The 22,618-nt window shown below is 38.4% G+C and overlaps 1 pseudogene; it reads right to left on the bottom strand.

Moving 5' to 3' along the window:
• Nucleotides 1-21,844: 21,844 nt before the first annotated feature.
• On the bottom strand, nt 21,845-22,340 carry LOC149178793 (protein PIN-LIKES 6 pseudogene; annotated as a pseudogene).
• Nucleotides 22,341-22,618: the final 278 nt, after the last annotated feature.

Raw genomic sequence — 22,618 nt, 5'->3', positions numbered from 1 at the left:
TAATCCCTCAGGGATATTTTTTGTTTTAATTTGGAATATCTGTTGTGAGAAACCCAACTTCGTATTATTGGACTTCCAGCATCAATCATCAATTCTATGTATTCACATTTTGGGTTCTTAAAACCTGATTTTGTACCCCCACAATAGATATATATATCTATCTCTCTCTCTCTCTCTCTCTCTCTCTCGCTCTATATCTATATCTATATATATATATATATATATATATATATATATATATATATATATATATATATATATATATATATATATATATATATATATATATATATATATATAGCAGATTAGAGATCTTATTCAGTGGAATTTATATGCAGTGGGGTTTGATTTTGAATCTTTGACAAACACATCTTCAGGATCAATAGTAGGGCTCTTTAGCACTACCATATTGTATCCCTTAGATACATGTAAGACCAAGTGATGAGCACTAATATTGCAGCAAGGATGCTGCAACTCCTGGGCTACCAATTTTACTTATCAACCCTGGGTTCGTACAAACTTGGAGGTGACAGTGCTATATGCACAAGTACAAGTGAAGGTCATGCCTGTTGTCACTTGTTCATATGGCAAGAGACCCCAGGGGCTCCAAGCCAGACTTTTATAGAGTCAGAAGAAGCTTGATTCTTTGATGGAAGAAGAGCAAATATATTCTAAGAGAGCTACTCTACTGCAGTAATGAAGAAAACAACATGTAATGCTAAATCACACCATATCCTAATTAACCATTTAAACAACTAAACTAAGCATAATTGCTAAATCAAAACTAACCTAATGCTTCTATCTAAGTTATAGAAGTAAAGAGAATCAAACTAAACTAATGAATAAGCAAAGAAACTAAACTAAAGTTGTTTTCGCGTTTTTGGTTTTTTTGGTAAAATCAAGCATGAAAGGAGTTAAGTGGAAGAGCAAGAGAAGATTGAAATCAGTGAAAGGAGGACGTAATGAAGCAGAAGTGAATCAAAACTATTGGATCAATTGGGAATGGTATTAATAGGAGATGAGCGGTGGAGATCTTATCGCAGAAGATTATATGAATAGATGGACGAATAAGACTAATAAGAAGATGAATGGTGGAGATCTTATCGTGGGAGGTTAAGTCAAGAGATGGACACACAAGACTAATAAGAAGATGAATGGTGGAGACCTTATCATGGGAAATTTACTGAATAGATGAACAAACAGGTTTAATCAAAGATGAGTAGCGGAGATCTTATTGTAGGAAATTTAGTGAATAGATGAACAAATAGGACTAACGGAAGATGAGTGGTAGAGATCTTATTGTGTAGGTTAAGTGAATGGATGGACGAATAGGATTAAATGGGAGATGAATGGCTGAGATATTATCGTGGAGATGAGGTGAGGAGATGGATGGATCACATCAAGTCGTGTGGTGACAGAAAGGTAAAAAGAACTTGCGGAATGATGGAGCGGGTTTCCGTAGGTAGTAAGCAGTTTCTCGCGCACCCTCAAGGCTATAAGTGGAATTCCAAAATTTTGCGTGATTAACCTAACTAGGTGACACGTAGCACGAGAAAACCACTTTTCTTGCATGCTCTCGGGCGGATATTGGTCGTGCAAGAATCCACATGAGTTTGTGTGATAGCTGTTGGATAAGGCGGGGTTGATCAATGTTGGAGATCGGCCAAGCTAGTTGGCGATCGGGTGATGCGATAGCCATTGGATCAAGGGCATGGCAGATCAACGGTGGAGATTTGAAGCACATAAAGTAGGCAGAAGAATTCATGATAGCAATTGGATCAAGCTAGACAAATCGACGATGGAGATCTGGAAAGCATAAAGTCAAGCATTGAAATGAATCAGACGTTGATTTGTCAGGTTTGTTGTCAATCAGACGATAAGGAGATCTATGGGTATAATCCACTTAAGGCATGATTTATTGGCTCGTGCTTAAGTATTTCATTCTAATGTGAATATGAGTGAGATCTATTACAAAAGAGAGTGATTGAAGACGATAACGATGAAATGAACCAAGTATTGAATCAACACAACAAACTCCAAAGCTCATGCGATAACTAGAAATCTGAAACACAACCGATCTACTCTACACTATTGTAATGAAAATGCAGCTACTTAAGCAAATGAATGATTAAACCATGAATCTATGTGCTATACTGTTGTAATGGAAATGCAGCTATTTAAGTAAGTGATCGATTAAACCATGGATCTATGCTAGCATACATGTACAGTAAAGAGGACCCTTAGCTGCTAGGGTTGGGCCCTAACCCAAGAGCTTCAACCCTCTGAGTTAACTTAGTATTGGCTCAAAACAAAACTCATTCTTATTATAAAAAACAATGGATTACATCAAAATTGTCATAGGTCTTGCATCTTGAAAATAGAGTAAAGTTTTACAATCAAAAGTCTAAATAAAAATCAAATCCTACTGAGGTCCTAAGCCTCTCTACTTATATAGTTGAAGTCTCCAATGACTTCCTTAAAATTAAGGAGGCTCGACTCCCAAACTCGAGATAATTGGTGCTTTGACTTTCACTTGCTTGGCTGCCTTCTAGTCCTCATGATTTGGCTAGTTGCACTCCGAGATGACGAAGGAATATTGAAATAGAGGGATATTAAATGAGGAGGATTTCCCTCCTTTAATTCCTCTCCCTTGTCCCGTTTGAGTTTTGACCAAGGTCTTTGCTAAAATTCCTTGATTTTACCCTTTAATCCTCCATTACGTGCACATTAGACCCCAAAGCAAAATATCCAACTCTAACTCATCTCATAAACAAAATATAATCAAAAGTATGCAATAAGTTGTGAGAATAGTTGGTTTGAATAAGCTAGGAGGTTAATTAAGGTCCATATAATTACCCAATGATGAGGCCCATCATCACCTCCCTATTGACAGTGTTGCTCATCCTCTGAGCAACTTAATCAATGTCCATGTCCTTCATAGCTTTGGTAGCCTCTCTGACATCCCATGCCTCTACTGTGGTCTCTTCTTCTTGTGCATAGAAGCCTGCTTTCCGTTCTACTTCTTCCCGCTGCTTGTTTTACTCTTCTTCTTTTCTCCCTTCTAACATTCCTAGTAGTAGTGGTGGACTGAGTTTTAGGCCTATCCAATTGTCCTTCAACCTTTGCATTGATTTCTTATACATAGGTGTCTTGTTGAGTTCCTCTCTCAACCTGTGAGGGGAGTGATATTCTTTGATCTTCAAGTTGTGTGGCAGTGTGTTCGATATCCTTGAGCAGGCATGTATACTATCATCTCCTAGCAGCCTAAACATATCCTCAAAATGTGAAATTGCTTGCTCTTGGGCAGCAAGATATCTAGGTGCTAGCTAAGGATCATTTGTAATTAGATTATGGGTGTTGATTAGCACCGTGGGGTTTGATTGTTCAACTCTGATGAAAAGAGGTTCATTTTTCTCTCTGGCCAATATTGTTTTCATCTCTGCAGCCCTTGACTCCTCATGGTTCATCCATGATGCCAAAGCCATTAATTGTAGATCTCCTATCTCGGCATTAGGATCCCAAACATTCATGTCTGTGAGGGCCTTGTTGTCCAAGTAAAACTCAACCATTTTTTCCCAATCCTCTAGTGTACTTTGATCACAAAGATAAATAAACTGCCTACAGTCCTGAAATGGCATGGTGCCCCTTTGTGATAGTGTTTTAATATGAAATTGTAGCCATTGTTCTCCAAGGTAAAGAGCATAGGATTTAGCTGGCATCCTACACTAGATGGCCTACAAGGAGAGGCTAGCCATACATGCAAGTTGGTTTTCCCTTTTCTGAAGCTGTCCTCTCATCCATGCATTTTCCCTATCGAGTTGATCTCTCATTATTGCTTATCTATCTCTTAAGCCACTTAGCTCTTTGCCCATTTCCTTGAGCTTCTCTTGTTTGATTCTTATGCTCTTTCTTGTTCTAAAATATATAAGGGTTTGCCTCCTTCTCTTCCCTTTTTGCTTGGCTGGGGTGCTGAGATCAGTGAGGGCAGTTGTTGCCTCTCTCGCAGGGGCCTCTGGAGACACCCTACGTGACTCTTCCTTGTGTTCTTCCCATTTTTTTTCAATGCTTTCTTCCTCTCTGTTTTTCTTATTTTCTTCCTCTTGTTGTTCTTTCTCATCTCCATCAATTTCTTCCTTCATTTCTTTCTCTATTTCAGCATCATCCTCCTTTTCTTCTCCTCCTTCTCCTTCTGCTTCATCATGTTCCTCTATATTAGTTTCTTCTTCATTCATCGCATCCCCATCTAGCTTTGTATCTTCTTCTTCTTGTTTTGCCTCCTCCTCACTGACAGAAGGACTAACAACATAGGTGAGGGTTTTGATGTCATCCTCTACTAGTAAGTCTCTGAAGATTGACCATTTTATAAGGATCCTGAGGTTTTGGAGGGCATCCTCAATGAGGATCCTGATCAACCCATGGTGAGACAATTGTTGGGAATTCCCTTCCTTTACTTTGTTGATGGAGTCTATGAGTGATTGCATCAAGAAATAGGGTATGCTGAGTCTTTGGTGAACTCCTGTTTCTACCCCAAATCTTAATTCTTCAAGCATCCTAAAATGGTAGCCATAAACAGCACTGTATATACCCTCACATGAGATATATTTGATGATCAGTTGGTAAACTACCTCACTCCATGGGTATGGTAGATTGTCCCTCTTTACTCCATTTTTATCCTCTGTGGGTTCTTCACCTTCTAAAAAGAATTTCCTTTTTGCCACCTAATTGCCTGCTTTGTCTTATTTTCTCCATGGAATTCCTAGGGGAAGTGTGGGGACCCTACTGATGAGCTATGGGGCGAGATCTATAGTGAGCCCTCTAACTACAACAATGGCATGGATTCTACTATGTGGAGTGAGGGAATTGAGCGACTTCATCATCATACCCTATGAATTTCTCAAAAAACCCCATCTGTTGGTGTCTTATAAAGATTTAAAGCACTTGGGGGTGTTGCTGTATCCTCACAGTGTTTGTGGGTTCTCTTCTATCAAACCCTCATGTCATCTTGCTTGTGAGTCTTGAGGAGGAAATGAGAGGTTTGACACAAGAATTTTAAATTCAGGAGAAAACAGAGTTTCTTGTGTATATACTTCAACTCCCACAATTGTTATATCCACTAGATTTTAGAGCATTTCTAGTTCATCTGCTTGTAAATGGGGATGGAGTTTTAGATCCTACCTATTTAGAATGGTGGCAGTGGATAGTTCTCATGATATTCCATCTTGGACCCCTCTCTGTCTACCTTGTAGACTGCCTCTGTGTATCCTGTAGACTGCTCGTGTAGACTGTTCCCGTAGGATTTCTTGTGCATGCTCCTATAGAAATTCTCTTGAAGAACAATGGATCCTTGCTTTTGGTGGGTGGCCAGAGTTATGTGAGCGACTTGCGTGAGGGAGTTTCGAGGAGGTGGAATGCACGAATGCATGCAAACAACGTTTTGTTTCCCTTTATGGCTTTTCGGGGTGAGGTTCTTCGTAATCAACTCCCACCATGTAGATCCGTAGTTAACCACTTCCTGTCCTACTTCTCCTCTGTCTTTGAGTTGACTGCGGCCACGTGTGATTGGACACCCGGTTTTGTATGTGATGACTTTACAAAGGTGGCCAAGTTAACTGGCCACCTTTTCACTTATAAACCAACTACCTCGTAACGTTTACAACTTTTGATCAAATTATGCATATGAATGAGTGAGCGGGATACTTAACTATGGTCTCGATGCCATGTTGAAGTTGTCGAAGATCAGATTTGTTGTGTTATTTATTCGCTGCATGGTCATTCTTCTTCCTCCTCTGTTGGTTGCTGTCTACTATCTGATATCTACTGTCTAGAGCTCCTGGATCATCTTAGTGAAGACTTGTAGCTGATGATTGTAGAAAACACAGTCTTCACCTAAATTGAAGCAGTGGAATGGAAAATGATAGAAATGATGGAGTGATGCATGTTAAGGAGTGGAGGAGATGGATATGTGTGAGGCAGGGTGCCGTTTAGATCCTCTTTTTTCTCCTTGACTGTCTTTCTCATCCACTTGCAAATAACAATTACATCTTTTTATCTCTTTTTTCTTTTTTTCTCCTTTTTTTTTTGAAAAACACCTGGGCTTCCTCAGAGAGGTTTTCACCCTAGATGTTTGCCCGTGCCTCAAGGAAGGTTTTCACCCAAGGATCTTATTATTCCTTTTTTCATTTTTTTCATCATTGGGCCACCTCACAAGGTTTTCAACCCAAAGATGGGACTCAGACGCTTCACAGAGGTTTTCACCTAAATCCCTTTTTTTTTTTTTAAGTGAGTTGATGAGGGAGGAGCTGGAACTTGCTCCACCATCATCACTGTTTTATTGATATTTTCAATGAACTCTTATTTTGATAAAGACCTCTTGTACATTTTCAATCGGTGTCCATTAAAAAGCAATGGAATGGCTTCTTCATCTATAGTTCTGATTTGCACTGAACCATTATCATGGCTCTTTCCACCACATAAGGTCTGAGCCATCTTGTCCTTAGCTTTCCATTGAAGTATTTATACCTCAAATCATATAACAATGCCCAATCACCCTATTGAAATTTCTTCTCCTTAATATGTCTATCAAGCCAGATCTTCCTCTGAAGCTGAACTATCTCTGTATGTAGGAGGGCCTGCATTCTGAATTCATCCAAGCCATTCAATTGGAACAATATTTATTTCTGTGCATGACTGAGATCCAAATCTAGTTGTGTTGACATCCTCAATGCGTTATATTCAAACTCAATGGACAACAAAGCCTTTTTCCCATAGACCAGCTCATAGGGTGTAAATCCAGTGGTGGTCTTCCATGTTGTATTATAGGCCCAGGTGGCCTCAACTAGTCTCTCTACCCAATCCTTCCTACTGCTGCTCACTACCTTGGTTAAGATGCTCTCTAGTGCCCTGTTGGTCACCTCCACTTGCCCATTAGCTTGTGGATGATAAGGAGTGGAGGTCCTATGCTTGATTTTGTGATGGCTGAGCAGTTCTTCAATCACATTGGAGGTAAACTGGCTGCCTTGGTTTGTGACTAGCTCTCTAGGGTACCCAAATTTGTGGAATACATTCTCCCTAGGGAACTTAGACACCGTCTGTTCAGTTTCTACCTTAATCACCTTAGTTTCGACCCATTTAGTCAAATAATCAGTGCACACAATAATGTATTGTTTTTGCTTTGAAGGAGGGTTGATAGGCCCAATGATGTCCATGCCCTACTTGTCAAATGGCTCGAAAGTCACCTGAGGTTGTAGGGGCATTTCATCTCTTGGAGTAGGTTTTCCCATCCTTTGGCACCGATCACACTGACTAATTTACTTCTTCACATCCTGATGAAGAGTGGGCCAATAATAGCCCGCTTGTAACACTTTGAATGTTTTCCTCTTTGCTACAAAGTGACCTTCACAAGGTCCATCATGACAGGTCATAAGGATGTCAAAAACTTCCTCTTCGCTTACACACCTTCTCAAGATTTGATCTCGGCCATGTTTGAAAAGATTGCCCCCAATCTAGGTGAAGGGGGTGCTTTTCCTGTCTATCTTGCTCTTTTCTTTGGAGGGCAAGTTTGGTGGGAATTGTGCTGATACCAAATAGTTTGCTATATCAGCAAACCATGGGGAGAGAACTGAAATAGCAAACAAATGCTCATCTGGTAACTAGTCATCCACCATTCCTTCTTCATCTGCAAGCAGATTCAGTCTAGATAGAAAGTCTACAACAGCATTTTCCTTACCAGGCTTATCAACAATATTTAGATGAAACGGTTGTAATAAAATCAACCATCTTATAATTCTAGCATTCACATCTAGTTTGTTCATTAAATATTTGATTGCAACATGGTTAGTATGCACAAATGTTTGATAGTTTGTAATGTGATGCCTAATTTTTTTTTAATAAATGTACAATGACCAAGAGTTCCTTTTCGGTCATAGTATAATTTAGCTCAGCCTTTGACAAGTTCTTACTAATAAAATAGATGGCATAGGGAAATTTCTCCTCTACCTAGCCTAAGGCTGCTCCTATGGCTTTGTGTGAGGCATCAGCATGAATATGAAAAGGGAGGGCCCAGTATGGGCCTCGAAGAATTGGTGCAGTGGTTAACTTACCCTTTAAAATGTATAAGGCCTCTTGACAACTCTTTGACCATATAAACTCAGAATCTTTGGCCAACAAACCAAATAAAAGAGAGGCCAACTTGCTGAGGTCCTTTATGAACCTTCGATAGTATCCAGCTAACCCCAAGAAACTCCTGACAACCCTCTACTTTTGAGGAGGTGGGACCCTTTGGATGATTGCTATTTTGTTTTGGTCCACCTACAATCCTTGTTGAGATATTGAATGACCTAGCATGGTCCCTTCAGTCATTAAGAATTGACATTCTTATGGACTGAGAGACAAGTTCATTTCAATGCATTTGTGCAATACTTTGCCTACGTTAGTCAGGGCTTCTTGAAAATCACAACCATAAGGTGTAAAATCATCCATATAGATTTCCACTGCATCATGTACTAATTCACCAAAAATACTCAAGACTGCTCTCTGGAAAGTGGCAGGAGCATTGCATAAGCCAAAAGGAAGGACCCTATAGGAAAAATTACCCCAAGAATAGGTGAATATGGTCTTATCCTAGTCATCTGGGTAGATTTGGATTTGGTTGTACCCATTGAATCCATCTAGGAAAGAAAAGAACTTCTTCTCTGCCAGGCCATCTAGCACTTGGTCAATGAAGGGTAGGGGAAATTGATCCTTCTTTGTGGCTTTGTTCAACTCCCTATAATCTACAAAAATCCTCCACTTACCATTTTTCCTGGGGACTAACACTAAAGGAGGGACCCACTCACTGTGAGAGGTAGGGTAAATGAATCCTGCATCTAGCAGTTTTTGCAGTTCATCTTTGACTATATCTTTAAGAGCTGGATTAATCCTCCTTTATGGTTTCCTCATTAGCTTGCAACCTTCTTTGATGTATATGTGATGAGTACACACTGAGGGGTGTACTCCTTTCATTTCCTTGTAACTCCAAGCGAAGGCTTCAAAGTTTTTCCTCAACATGTTGCATAGATTTTCCTCTTCAAGAGAAGAAAGAAATGGATTAATTTTCAAAGTTTTCTCTCGGCCAAATTCTACGGTTTTGACATGGAGTGGGTTGGAATTGGCCAAGCACAAGTCAATTGGATGAATTTTCTGGGTTTCCCTTACTTCTTCTTCTAATGGTAACGAAATAGGAGTTGGATTTTGGAGCAGGTGTTCAATTAAGTCATCCTCATCTTGTTGTCCTCCTCCTATGGTTGCTTCCAAAGCATAAATTTGGGTTGAATAAGCCTCATCTTCTTCCTCCTCCTCCAACCATAAACGTAAGTCATGCTCTAGAGAAGGTTCAACAAGAGGGTATAGGACTAACTGCTTGGACATATGCCCATTCTTGATGGTCATATTCCCAGCTCTGCAGCTAATGTAAGCATCAATTGTGGCTCACCATGGCCTCCCAAGGATGACAGGGTAACCAATAAGCTTAGCCTTAGGCTGGAGAACTAGGAAATTTGTAGGGTACTCCTAGGAGTCAATAGAGACCATCACATCCTCCACAATTCCCTTAGGGGTGGCTGCGGAACGGTCTGAAAGTTTTAGAACTGTTGTGGTCTTCCTCAATGCCCCTTGGAGGTTGAGCTTGAGCATGGTGTCCTTGGTAATCACATTAATGGAAGCACCAAGATCAATCAGAGTGCGTGGGACAATGTTTCCATTGATGTGCACATTTACTACAAGGCTTCCAGGGTCCAAATATTTTGGACATATTACCTACCCCAACATTAAGTTAGACAGCTGCCCAATGACATTAATGGTAGGGGCATCCTTTTTTCTTCTTCCTGGATGCGTGAAGCACTTCTCCTTAATCAACTTATTGTAAATGGGAACATCTTTTATTGCTTGGAGAAGGGGGATCTTTACACCTAGATTTTTCAATTATCCCAAAAGTTCAAGTTCTTCAGGGGTAGGCTGGAGTGGCTGGGTTAATGTCTCAAGAAAGGGTGGATTTACTTTAAGGCTGATTTCCTCTCTTTCTTCCTTAACCTCCCTATGTGGAGAGGGATGCTGGTTATCTTGGAGAATTCTCCCAGATCTTAGGTTGATCTCCTAGATTTCTATAACATAAGTTGGGTATGATGTCTCTCCATTGTATACTTGTTGAGCCTGCCTATTGTTCATGTTTGGATTTGGCTGGGCAGGCATCTACGGTTGCTTAGGTGGTGAAGAGTGTAGGAGTTGTGGTTGGGTAGGTGGTCGAGGAAATAGAGTTGAAGCATTGTTGTATTAGGTACTCCACCCCTAGTGTGGGGTATTCCACTGAGGTTGTGGTTCAACATAAGGTTGAAATTACCAGTTGGCTAGCTGGGAATGATACTAAGATGCGTAGGACCAAGGAGGTGGTGTAAACAAGGAAGAATGAGTAGGGGGTCCCCAAGAAAGTATATTTGTGGTTTTGTGGGGATGTAATATGCATGGGATGACCCTTGCATACCCTGCTATTATGGTCTAGGCCTAGGAGGTCTCCTTTGGTTCATGTAACAAAGCTACTCAGTGACCCCTTCAGCTCCTTGATAAACAACTTTGAGTCTCAGTAAAGAAGGGAACTTGTCTGTGGAGTGGTTTTCTTCACAAACTGAGCAAATCTCAATGTATTTCAATGGACATTCATTCCTAGGATGCCTCCTGGTGCATCTAGGACAAAAGATGGCTAGGGCTCTCTCTGCTTCCTCTTGCCTCCTTTTGATATTCATGGTGTCCAATTGCAATGCAAGGGCTTGCAACATCTCACTTTTGAAATATTCCAGCATATTTCCAATTTCACCCTTGATGGATGAGTTGGAAGATGATGTACTGGCCATAGGTTGACTACCCCTACCCTTTTTCCTCGCTTCCCTGCAATGGTTTCTAAAGACAATATTGATATCCTCATAGGGTAATTGGTAAATATCCACTCCTGCTAACAAATGTAAGGTATCCAGAAGATCTTTCTTTACTCCTTTGAGCAAGACTAGCTTTAGTGACTCAAGGTCAAGTGTGCACCTAACCCTTTTTATAACTGAGCTGGAATCTTTCTTCATAGACTTCTAGGGATTCATCCTGGCCCATGGTCATCCTGAAAATCTATTCTTTAGTATCCTTTGACCTATAGTAGTCCCTATATTTGTTGTTAAAAGTCTGCTGCATCTGAGGCCAAGTTGTGATTCTATCTCTAGGTAAACCCATGAACCAGTGCAATGCTGCATCCTTGAGGGTAGATGGAAACATTTTTAACTTTTGTTCATTATCTATGTAGTCATAGGTTCAGCATATAACAATAAAATCAAATAGGAAAGTGTCAGGGTCCTCTATGGTCAGGCCATGGAAATGAGGTAGAGTAGAGGGGCTTATGTTCTTCATCTTAGTGTCCCCATTGGTTTCCCTAATCGGGAAGGAACCCTCAACTCTCTCTATTCCCTCTTTCATTTCAGTTTTTAGCCATTGGTTTAGTAAGAAAGGTTTCTTCTTCTTCTTCCCCTATAGGTTCTTCAAATATGTCAGGTTTCTCACCTAAGGGTTCCTCTAGTTCATAGCCACCGAAGAAGAGATAAGGTTGGCTGTTGGATGCAGTGGAGGTATTTGGCAAGAATTTTCCTAAATTGTCCCTACTCCTACGAGGCATGAAAGGAAATGTTTTTGGGTTGGTTTTTGGAAGATTTTTTTTAGCAAGAAAGTTATTTGCAAAAATGAAATTGTTGATTGAATGAAACCTACTGACAAAAAGAAACTACTTCTTAAATTGAAATTCTACTTACAGAATGGAAAGGAAAGAAGATAATGACAAATGAAAGAAAGGAAGCTACTAGATTACGTTTGCAGAAATAAGCTAATGGAAGAAAGTTGAAGAATAGAAATATAAGAAAAGAAAGCAAACTAGAAATAGAAGAAAAGAAAGCAGTAGTCACATTCTACTCTGACACCTCCCCGGCAACGGTGCCAAAAAGTGATGAGCGCCAGTATTGCAGCAAGGATGTTGCAACTCCTGGGCTACCAGCTTTACTTATCAACCCGGGGTTCATACAAACTTGGAGGTGATAGTGCTATATGCACAAGTAGAAGTGAAGGTCTTGCCTATTTTCACTTGTTCATCTGGCAAGAGACCCCAGGGGATCCAAGCCAGACTTCTATAGAGTCAAAGGAAGCTTGATTCTTTGATGGAAGAAGAGAATATCTATTCTAAGAGAGCTACTCTACTACAGTAATGAAGAAAGCAACATGTAATGCTAAATCATACCATATCCTAATTAACCATTTAAACAACTAAACTAAGAAGAATTGCTAAATCAAAACTAACCTAATGCTTCTATCTAAGTTATAGAAGTAAAAAGCATCAAACTAAACTAATGAATAAGTAAAGAAAATTAACTAAAGTTGTTTTTGCATTTTTGGTAAAATCAAGCATGCAAGAGTTAAGTGGAAGAGCAAGCAAATATTGAAATCAGTGAAAGGAGGACGTAACGAAGCAGAAGTGCATCGAGACTGTTGGATCGATTGGGAACAATGTTAATGGGAAATGAGCGGCAGAGATCTTATCACATAAGATTACATGAATAGATGGACGAATAAGACTAATCGGAAGATGAATGGTGAAGATCTTATCGCAGGAGGTTAAGTCAAGAGATGGACAAACATGACTAATTGGAAGATGAATGGCAGAGATCTTATCGCAGGCGATTTAGTGAATAGATGAACGAAAAATGAGCAGTGAAGATCTTATCACAAGCAATTTAGTGAATAGATTAATGAATAGGAGTAATGAAAGATGATTGACGAAGATCTTATTGCGTAGGTTAAGTGAATGGACGGGCGAACAGGGTTAAATGGGAGATGAATCGATGAGATCTTATCATGGAGATGAGGTGAGGAGATGGATGGATCACATCAAGTCACATGGTGATAGAAAGGTAAAAAAAACGTGTAGAATGATGGAGCAGGTTTCCGTAGGCAGTAAGAAGTTTCTCGCACAACCTCAAGGCTGTAAATGGAATTCCAAAATTTGGTGTGATTAGCCTAACTGGGTGACACGTAGCACAAGAAAACTAATTTTCCCGCATGCTCTCAGGTGGATATTGGTCGTGCAAGAATCTATGCAAGATTGCACGATAGCCTTTGGATCAGGTGGGGTTGATCAATGGTGGAGATCGGCCAACATGGTTGGTGATCGAGTGACACGATAGTCATTGGATCAAGGGTGTGACAGATCAATAGTGGAGATTCAGATCACATAAAGTAGGTGGAAGAATTCACGATAGCCATTGGATCAAGCTAGACAGATTGATGGTAGAGATCTGGAGAGCATAAAGTCAAGCATTGAAATGAATCGGACGGTGATTTTTCAGGTTTGTTGTGGATCAGACGGTAAGGAAATCTATGGGTATAATCTGCTTAAGGCGTGATTTATTGGCTCATGCTTAAGTATTTCGTACTTAAGTAAATGTGAATATGAGTGAGATCTATTATGGAAAGAGAGTGATTGAAGACGATACTAATGAAATGAACCAAGTACTAAATCAAGAAAACAAACTCCAAAGCTCATGCGATAACTAGAAATATGAAACACAACCGATCTACTCTACACTGTTGTAATGAAAATGCACCTACTTAAGCAAATGAATGATTAAACCATGAATCTATGTCTATTGTAATGGAAACGTAGCTATTTAAGCAAGTGCCTGACTAAACCATGGATCTACACCAGCATACATGTACAGTAAAGAGGACCCTTAGCTGCTAGGGTTGGGCCCTAACTCAAGAGCTTGAGCCCTCTGAGTTAACTCAGTACTAGCTCGAAACAAAACTCATTCTTATTATCAAAAACATTGGATTACATCAAAATTGTCATAAGTCTTGCAACTTGAAAATAGAGTAAAGTTTTACAATCAAAAGTCCGAATAAAAATTGAATCCTATTGAGGTCCTAGGCCTCTCTACTTATACGACTGAAGTCTCCAATGACTTCCTTAAAAGTAGGGAGACTCGGCTCCCAAACTTGAGATAAATGGTGCTTTGACTTTCACTTCCTCGATTGCCTTCTAGTCCTCATGATTTGGCTAGTTGCAGTCTGAGCTGACAAAGGAATATTCGAATGGAGGGGTAGTAAATGAGGATGATTTCCCTCCTATAATTCCTCTCCCTTGTCCCATTCAATTTTTGACCAAGGTCTTTGCTAAAATTCCTTGCTTTTACCCTTTAATCCTACATTACATACACATTAGACCACAAAGAAAAATATCCAACTCTAACTCATCTCATAAACAAAATATAATAAAAAGTATGCAATCAGTGGTGAGAATGGTTGGTTTGACTAAGCTAGAAGGTGAATTAAGGCCCATATAATTACCCAATTATGAGGCTCATCACCAAGTACTAGGTGGAGGTTTATGTTGGGGGTCGACAGAAATACAAGTCTATAGCTCGAACGCATAATTTCCTTAGAATTAAACTGGGTTGTTTCTTTTTTTTGGAATGGGTTTTGTTGAATCCACTATCTGACACATGTATTTCCTTAGAAATCATCCAAGTTGAGTATTTTGAAATGGGTTTGTATCTGGTTGCAATTTGGGTCACTAGATCCTTGGGTTATCCTTGGGTTAGTGTGCTTAAATTTGGTGGGGTTAATCCTCCTTAGCACACTTGGAACTCGCTAAGGGTCCCTATCACACACTCTTATTCATTCACTTCCATGCAATTGAAACTAGTGCTCCCTTGTGTTTCCCTAGCACTCTCTAACAGGTGTTGATGCCACACCCTAGAACCTGGCACATCTTGGCATGTCTTGGCATGCCTAACATGTCTTGGAATTTTCTCACATGTGTTAGCACTTCTTGTCATTCCCTAGCACACCTTGGCACTCCCTAGTTATCATGCCCCTATAGATAGCCTTACTCTTTTTGTGATTTGTGAACCCAACCAAGTCATTGAAAAAATAGTGTTGTGCATAGCCCAAAGTCACCCTTTATCTGAAACTACTTTTTCCCAAACCCTTATTGCAATCATAGACTTGCCTCCTACAAGTCCTATTTTTTCCCAACCTCTTTGAATGGTCTTTCATTTTCCTTTTCCTTTCCCCTTTTAATATTTTGTCTTGATTTTTGTTGTGTGTTAAGAAGGTGAGATTTTCAACCTGCTCCATTTGAGATTTTGGTTTTGAAGCTAATCCTCCTTTCGATAAGCATTCCTCCATTAGTCTAACCTTAGGCTTGAGAGTGCTAGTGAAATTTGAATGTTTAGGCTTATTCACTACAATTTGAACCTCTTTAGGGAGGCTTGACAATTCAAGGTCAAAGGGGGCGAGATAAGATTAGGAATAGAAGGGGCAACGAAAACAGAGGGAAGATGGAGAGGATAATTCAAAATAATAGGGAAATCCATCAAAGTAAAATAATTTATATGAAGAGATAAAACCAAAGAAGAATATGAAGGGGAATTAATCTTAGCAGAAGGAGGCGTAATGTTTACTTGAACTTCTCGCTAAACCTTAAGGATAGGTTCCAACCTGACATGAACTTTTTGATTATTTGAAAATGTAGGTTTTGGTTCAAACTTGCTTCTAACTTGCTTCCAAATTCTCTTTTTCCTCAAAATGGGAGCCTTCAACTCTAACCATTGGGTCTGAACATGTCCAACTTTGTAATGATTGAAACAATGAAATGAGATTTTCCAATAATCAATCTTATGGGTCTAGAATTTTTCCTTGTAAACTAATTCAATGGCCTTGAATAAACACTCTTTTATATCTACTTTGACTATAATCTAGACGCAATGCATATTAATCAAAACATACCAATTAGGGTCCACGGAAATAAATCTACCAAGATTCTTGCCAATAGTGTGAAGGTACTCCTCCGTCTAGAAGACAAGGCGAGGGCTCGACAATATAGCCCAAATTTGTTGCATCAAGATATGTTTGTGAGCGAGATCAAAATCCACCAACCATGTTTCCAGGACTAGGCTTGATGGCCCACAATCCCATTCTATCTCCTTCATCTTATTATAGTCCACCCTCAGCCAAAATTGAAAGCTATCCAACCGTAAACAAATCCATGGAAAACTGACATATAACCCAGGGCTGACATCCAATTGTCCAAAACCCATGCAGTGAGAGATGCCTTTTGCACTGTCTTACCATAAAATCTTCCTACCAAAGTAGTTTCTAACAAGTTTGGGATATCCTCGAACCTGATATCCTTACTAATGACCATTGAAAACTTATCTTGTTTCACTCTAGCATAGAGATTTGGCTTAGACAAACCTCTGGAACTATGGGGGACCAAAAGATGCTTAAAAAGCTTAAATGAAAGGGAGTTTGGTTGAGACTTAGGGATACCTACAACCTCAAAGCTATAATGAGAGCTTAGATCTTTTGCACTACTATTTTTCCTCAAAACGAAAACAACCTTGGACAAATCATGCTCAAATTAAATATCTACCTTGGAACACCATCCATCTTGGAAACACCTCATGATTTGGTTGGAGATGATCTGTTAAGAAAATGAAGTGTCACCTGTAAATTCATACTAGGATTTGAATTCCTCCGGTGGATATGATTTGGCTCATAATTAACAATATCAACTTCCATTCGAAACTGTGGCGGGACGTAATTAATTGTTGATAGGACCCACTTTTTGACAACCAAGACAGTGAAAACCCTTGGGAAAAAGAAAGTGAGTACATGAAAAAATTTACTTGTTGTCGGAGAAAAGTGCCTTCAACTCTAACCACTAGGTATGAACATGTCCAACTTTGTAACAATTGAAATAATGAAATGAGATTTTCCAATAATCAATGTTATGGGTCTAGAATTTTTCCTCGTAAACCAATTCAATGGCCTTGAATAAAATATCTTTGATATCTACTTTGACTAGAATCTAGGCCCAATGCCTATTAATTGAAACATACCAATTAGGGTCCAGAGAAATAAATCTACCAAACTTCTTGCCAATAATGTGAAGGGCCTCCTATGTCTAGAAGACAAGGGGAGGGTTTGACAATATAGCCCAAACTTGTTGCACTAAGAGATGTTTGTGAACGAGATCACATTCCACCAGCCATGTTTCCAAGACTAGGCCTGATGGCCCCCAATCCCATTCTGCCTTCTTGATCTTATTATAGTCCCCCCTTAACCAAAATTGAAAGAATATCAAACTATGAACAAATCTATGGAAAACTGACATACAACCCATGGCTGACATCCAATTGTCCGAAACCCATGCCATGAGAGATGCCTTTTGCATTGTCTTACCATAAAATCTTCCTACCAAAGTAGTTTTTAAGAAGTTTGGGATGTCCTCAAACTTGATATCCTTACCAATGACCATTCAAAACTTATCACTCTAACATAGAACTTTGGCTTAGGCAAAGCTCTCAAACCATGGGGGATCAAAAGAGGCTTAAAAGGCTTAAATGAAAGGGAGTTTGGTTGAGACTTAAGGATAACTACTACCTCAAAGCTAGAATGAGAGCTTAGCTTTTTTCACTACTATCTTTTCTCGGAACGAAAACAACTTTGGATAGCTCATGCTCAGATTAAATATCTACCTTGGAACACCATCCATTTTGGAAACACATCGTGATTTGCTTGGAGATGATATGTCAAGACAATGAAGTGTAACCTGTAAATTCATCTAGGGATTTAATGCATCCTTTGGACATGATTGAGCTCATAATTAACAATATCAACTTCCATTCGAAACTGTGGCAGGATAGAATTAATTGTTGACAAGACCCACTGTCTAACAGCTGAGATAGTGAAAACCCTTGGGAAGAAGAGAGTACACAAACTTTACTTGTTGCTGGAGAAAAGTGCGAAAGTAACAAAGCTCCATATTTTCTCAAAAAAAATTGGAACCATTATTTTATAATATCCTTTAGGAGTATAATAAAGAAAATATAAATTTCATATCAATATAGTGTTCACTTTATAATAATATCTTTTTTTCTATATAAATGTTAGAAAATTCACCAGATAATTTTCCTCATTCCTAAAATAATATCTAAACTATGAGGATGACATCCAAGGGACTTAATACCACAACCTTCTACTTGTAATCTACAACACTCAACCACTCAAATTAACTCATTACATGTCTTTGAACTAGAAAAGCTTCTTTAAAAAGAAATGATTAAAAAAACACCATAAATCACAAAATATTATTGTTTAAATAAGATGATAAATATATCCACTCTAAATAAAATTTATAATTAATAATGCTATTGGATATATAAAGAAAATAAAAACCAGATATAAATAAAAGTTCAAAATAAGATTGTTATTTTACTTGGGTTTTTATATGTTTGGAGGTAGGATGGGAGAGTTTGAGAAAAAATAATTGTAAAAAAAAAGTATAAGAAGAGTTTAATATTACAATTATTAATCTGCTTTCCCACCATTTTTCACAAAAGAAGGCCAATAGAGCAGAGCACGTGGGAGAGTTTGAGAACAAATAAGTGTAAGAAAAAGTAAAAGGCCAGGTTCTCCTTTGAGGTTGAAGCTCATCCTCTGTCTCCAACAATACGTGCAGAAAAAGGTGTGTGTTCCTCCCCTCCATGAAATTGTTTCTTCCGTCTAATTACACTAAACAAATTTGGGGTGTAGGATTTTACAGCATTGGCAGTTTAAAATTGTTGGCAAGGAAATTTACAATGGGGTTTCCATGATTTTGCAATTGATGCTCACAAGTTGAATTCATTTGCATGTTATGTTATTTTAACATCTAAATCACATTGTGGTAGTGATCCTGGGTATGTTGAACTGTGTTATGCTTCAATTCTTTTTCCCATCGGGTTTTGATCGACACGGCCTCCAATTGAGCTTAACCAAAGCTTTGTGGATTATTGAAGTTTATTACTTTTGCTAGTTGAGTTGATTGTGAAATGGACAGTAGCATTCTTTTATGCGAGGTCTAGGACATCGTGGAAAATGACAATCTTGCACATTTTCTGAAGTATAATGTTTGGTATGTGAAGTATACACACATGATGGTTGAGTTCAGGCTGAGCCATGGATTTCAAACTTTCAAAAAGGGAAGGGATTGAAATCGGAAAATCAATATAGACTACTTGGAAATTTGACAATGGTTGTGTATATGCTTTATAACGTAATGAATGCAGATGGGTTTTGTCGTTCTAAAAACTAAATATTTGAATCGGAAGTCGGAGTTTAAGTGTGTTTGGCCAAGCAAGTTACTACACTCAGTGAATTCCTCGCAATTAACTAATGAGTCATATCTCTTTATTATTTTAAAGTCTAAAGGCCCCAATGCCCAGCCTAAAGTAGGATCCTCTCCCTGTCAATAACTAAAGGGGTATTTCTGAAATAGTCTTAAATATAAAACTTAATAAACTCAATACTGCCAAACCATGGGGTCACCAACGGCAAGAAAAGGAGATAGACCATTAAGGATGCTCTAGTCCCATACAAATCCTATTACAAATCTATACTCCCGGGGATTGTGCTCTAAACTGTCTCCTTGCATTTCTTGCCAACGATAAGAAAAGGAGACAGCCCATCAAGGATGTCATAGTCCCATAAATATCCTATTACATATCTATATTCCTAGGGTTAGTGTGCTCTCTACCATCTCCTTGCATTTGACAATTACTAAAGAGCTACTGGATCTATCAATTGATCATCTACTTTCCCACCATTTTTCGCAAAAGAAGGCCAACAGAGAAGAGCACATCACTATATTACTTTCCAAGGAGATTTCTCATGTATGCCTGGGGAGATCAGCAGATTCATTCGATTGATCTTCCCGATTGATCCTTAATTTGTTTTGGATTTGTTGTTTGAATAGGCTGGGGAATGAGTGAATTATTCGAAGGATACAAGGGAAATATTGCAAGCTCTCTGCAAATATTTCAGGGAAATTCACCTCGGTAATTCCTCTCAATGGAGGTAAGAGGATCGATCATATGGTCCTTGCACACTTTTATAGAAATTATTAAATTTTTCTTTTAGTTGACACAAAAACCAAATGTAATAAAGATTGAACCTTTCAACTCTCCCGATCATTTGATGTCTTCATCAATGCACCATAGGAAGATTTCCATATTTCCCTTGCCCTTGTATCTTCAACCTCTTTTATTTGTTTTTTGGCTAGTTGGAAAAAAATTCAAAACCGATACTTGCTAGACAACAAACCATTCATTTAAGACAATGATAATATCATACTAGCTAATGTTGTGGTGAATGAACTTTTGATGTTCCTCAATGCACGTATATATTGAATAGGTTCATAGGAGGATTTATCATTATGATTTTTTCACAAGATGTATAGTGGCAGATCTAAGCAACTTCTAAGGGGTAATAGTGATGAAACCCTGAAGCTTGCTATTGTATGACAATAAATCTATTGTATAGAGAGACTGATTGACAACATGACTACTGTGAAAATGATAAGATCTTAATTCTAATTCCTTTTCTCTTCTTCAACTTAAATAGGTCGGTTGAAAGCACCACATGATTGTAGGTATAACCAATCATTCAAGGCAAAATATCAAAGCACGAAACATATGCCACTGTAGGCAGATCAAAATTTAGGTGAGAATGAAGAGATTTAATGAAGTTTTCAAATTTCATTCCTTTAATGCAAATGACTGAAGGACTTAGAGGAATGCTTGACATTGACATGATTTAAAATATTCATTAGAAGAAGGGACCAGGGCACATCTCTTTCATTCTTCCATTTCAAATTACTGGATCATATCTAGGCAGAGGTACCTTCGATTACTGATGACATATATGTGTTTGATATACACATGAATAGTGCTGCCAAATTAATGTTTGTCATGATCAGTCATGTTTAAGCATGATCTAAATATCCAAGTTCCCAGTTGTCATTGAATTTTTGGCTGCTTCTTTGTTTTCGGAATGAATCCTCCACATGCAGCTCCTAGACTTGATTCCTTGGGAAACTAACTTAGCCTGTTTGGGCTATTGAATCACCCCCTCGGTAGATCAACATAGAGTTACAAATGGCACCATACTAGCCATGGTCATGACTTATTTACAACTTTGATTGTGAACAAGGTATTATCGTTAATAGTTTTCCCAAAATGTCACAACTTCCTTGAACTAGAGGAGTGTCATTTCAATACTTCTTCTTGTGCTGCCTATATGTATAAATGATGATGCCAATATTGATCTGCCTGCAAATATGTTGACACAACAAATTTGCATAGGTATTCAGCCCTCTAACTAGGGCTTCCCATTTTCACTGGAGGACTGATATTTCTTTAGGTTTAACATGCAAGATAAAATATTGTTGGCAATTTTTGCAAGTACCTTTTATTAGAAATGGATACAATCCTTTTTGGACATAGATGTAAGTTACTTCACTTGAGGAGATGGAGTATAATCATTGCATCCTTAGGCCTGTTTCATGGAAAGCCAAACAATGCTTGGTTGAATTGATGTGATCTCCCTCGTTTGAGTCGATGTGATATAACTTTGATTGAAGTAGTGTAGTATACAATCCTGGAATGGGTGCAAGCAGCCTTTACTCTTGTAGTTGTGATTGATGTGATCCAATGTCAATCCAATTGTTGCGTTAAGTTTAAACTAAGTCTATATATAATAAAAGTCTCCCATACTCTGGCATCCAATTCGATGTTGTATATCTCTGTAAGTGATTCATTTATAAGTTCTTGTAGATCAACTCACTCACAATATATCTCTTTCAAAACCATCAGAATATGTTATCATCAATAATAACGAAAACTCAATCTTGTCGCATGTTGTCTTTGGAAGAAAGAACGAAATTATTAGGGAATTATTTTCTAGAGTATCATAATGAACCAAACATTTTTTCACCAACAGCTAGGTAGTCTAATTTATATTTTAAAGTTATGATTCCATGACCAACTAGAGGCACTAAGAATAATCAAGCAATTATATGGCTATAGTTGTCTGTGGCCCAAGATTTGAATTAATGAACCTCCAATGAGGTTGCCACCTAGAGCCAACATTATGCATGGAACCATAGCACCCTTAAGGATGTTGCAATTGTCAGTAACAAATAAAATAGGAGCATCATTTATCAAGATTAATTTCTTCAAAAATGGAATAATTTCAATGACCAATGCAAGGACTAAATCTATTATCAGTGGTTGAAGTAGTTGTTTTATTTTCAAGCATTTCCAAAGAAAATATACTTGAGAAATGGCTTTCATTTCCCTTGAGCATCAATTCAATGGTTTTATATTATTTTCAATAATTCCTTATTTAGCAGTCAGCAAGGGGATCCTTGTAGATTCAGTGGTGTCTATATCTATTTTATCCATGTCAACTTCGAATTCAAGTCTTCCCTTCACGTTACATGCTGGACAAGGTGCAAGAAGATGGAATAAATAGGTGTACATAATCACCAAATGATATATACACATTTCCAAATTTATTTCATATCACAGAATCACCAAAAGGATTGTTTTTATCTCCACATGCTACACCAATAAATATGAGAGGCACATTCCCATTGTTCCCAAAGTACTCCAGTTTTCTTTATCACCCCCCAATGTAAGTGGACATATATGATATAATCTTAGGAAACAATAAAATAGGA

Source organism: Pinus tabuliformis, chromosome 4_1 (assembly GCF_031772625.1).
Source record: "Pinus tabuliformis cultivar Carrire ecotype Pingquan chromosome 4_1, CPIR1, whole genome shotgun sequence".
NCBI classification, from domain to species: Eukaryota; Viridiplantae; Streptophyta; class Pinopsida; order Pinales; family Pinaceae; genus Pinus; species Pinus tabuliformis.
The sequence above is the reverse complement of the archived record's forward strand: the minus strand, read 5'-3'. Positions and strand labels throughout refer to the sequence as shown.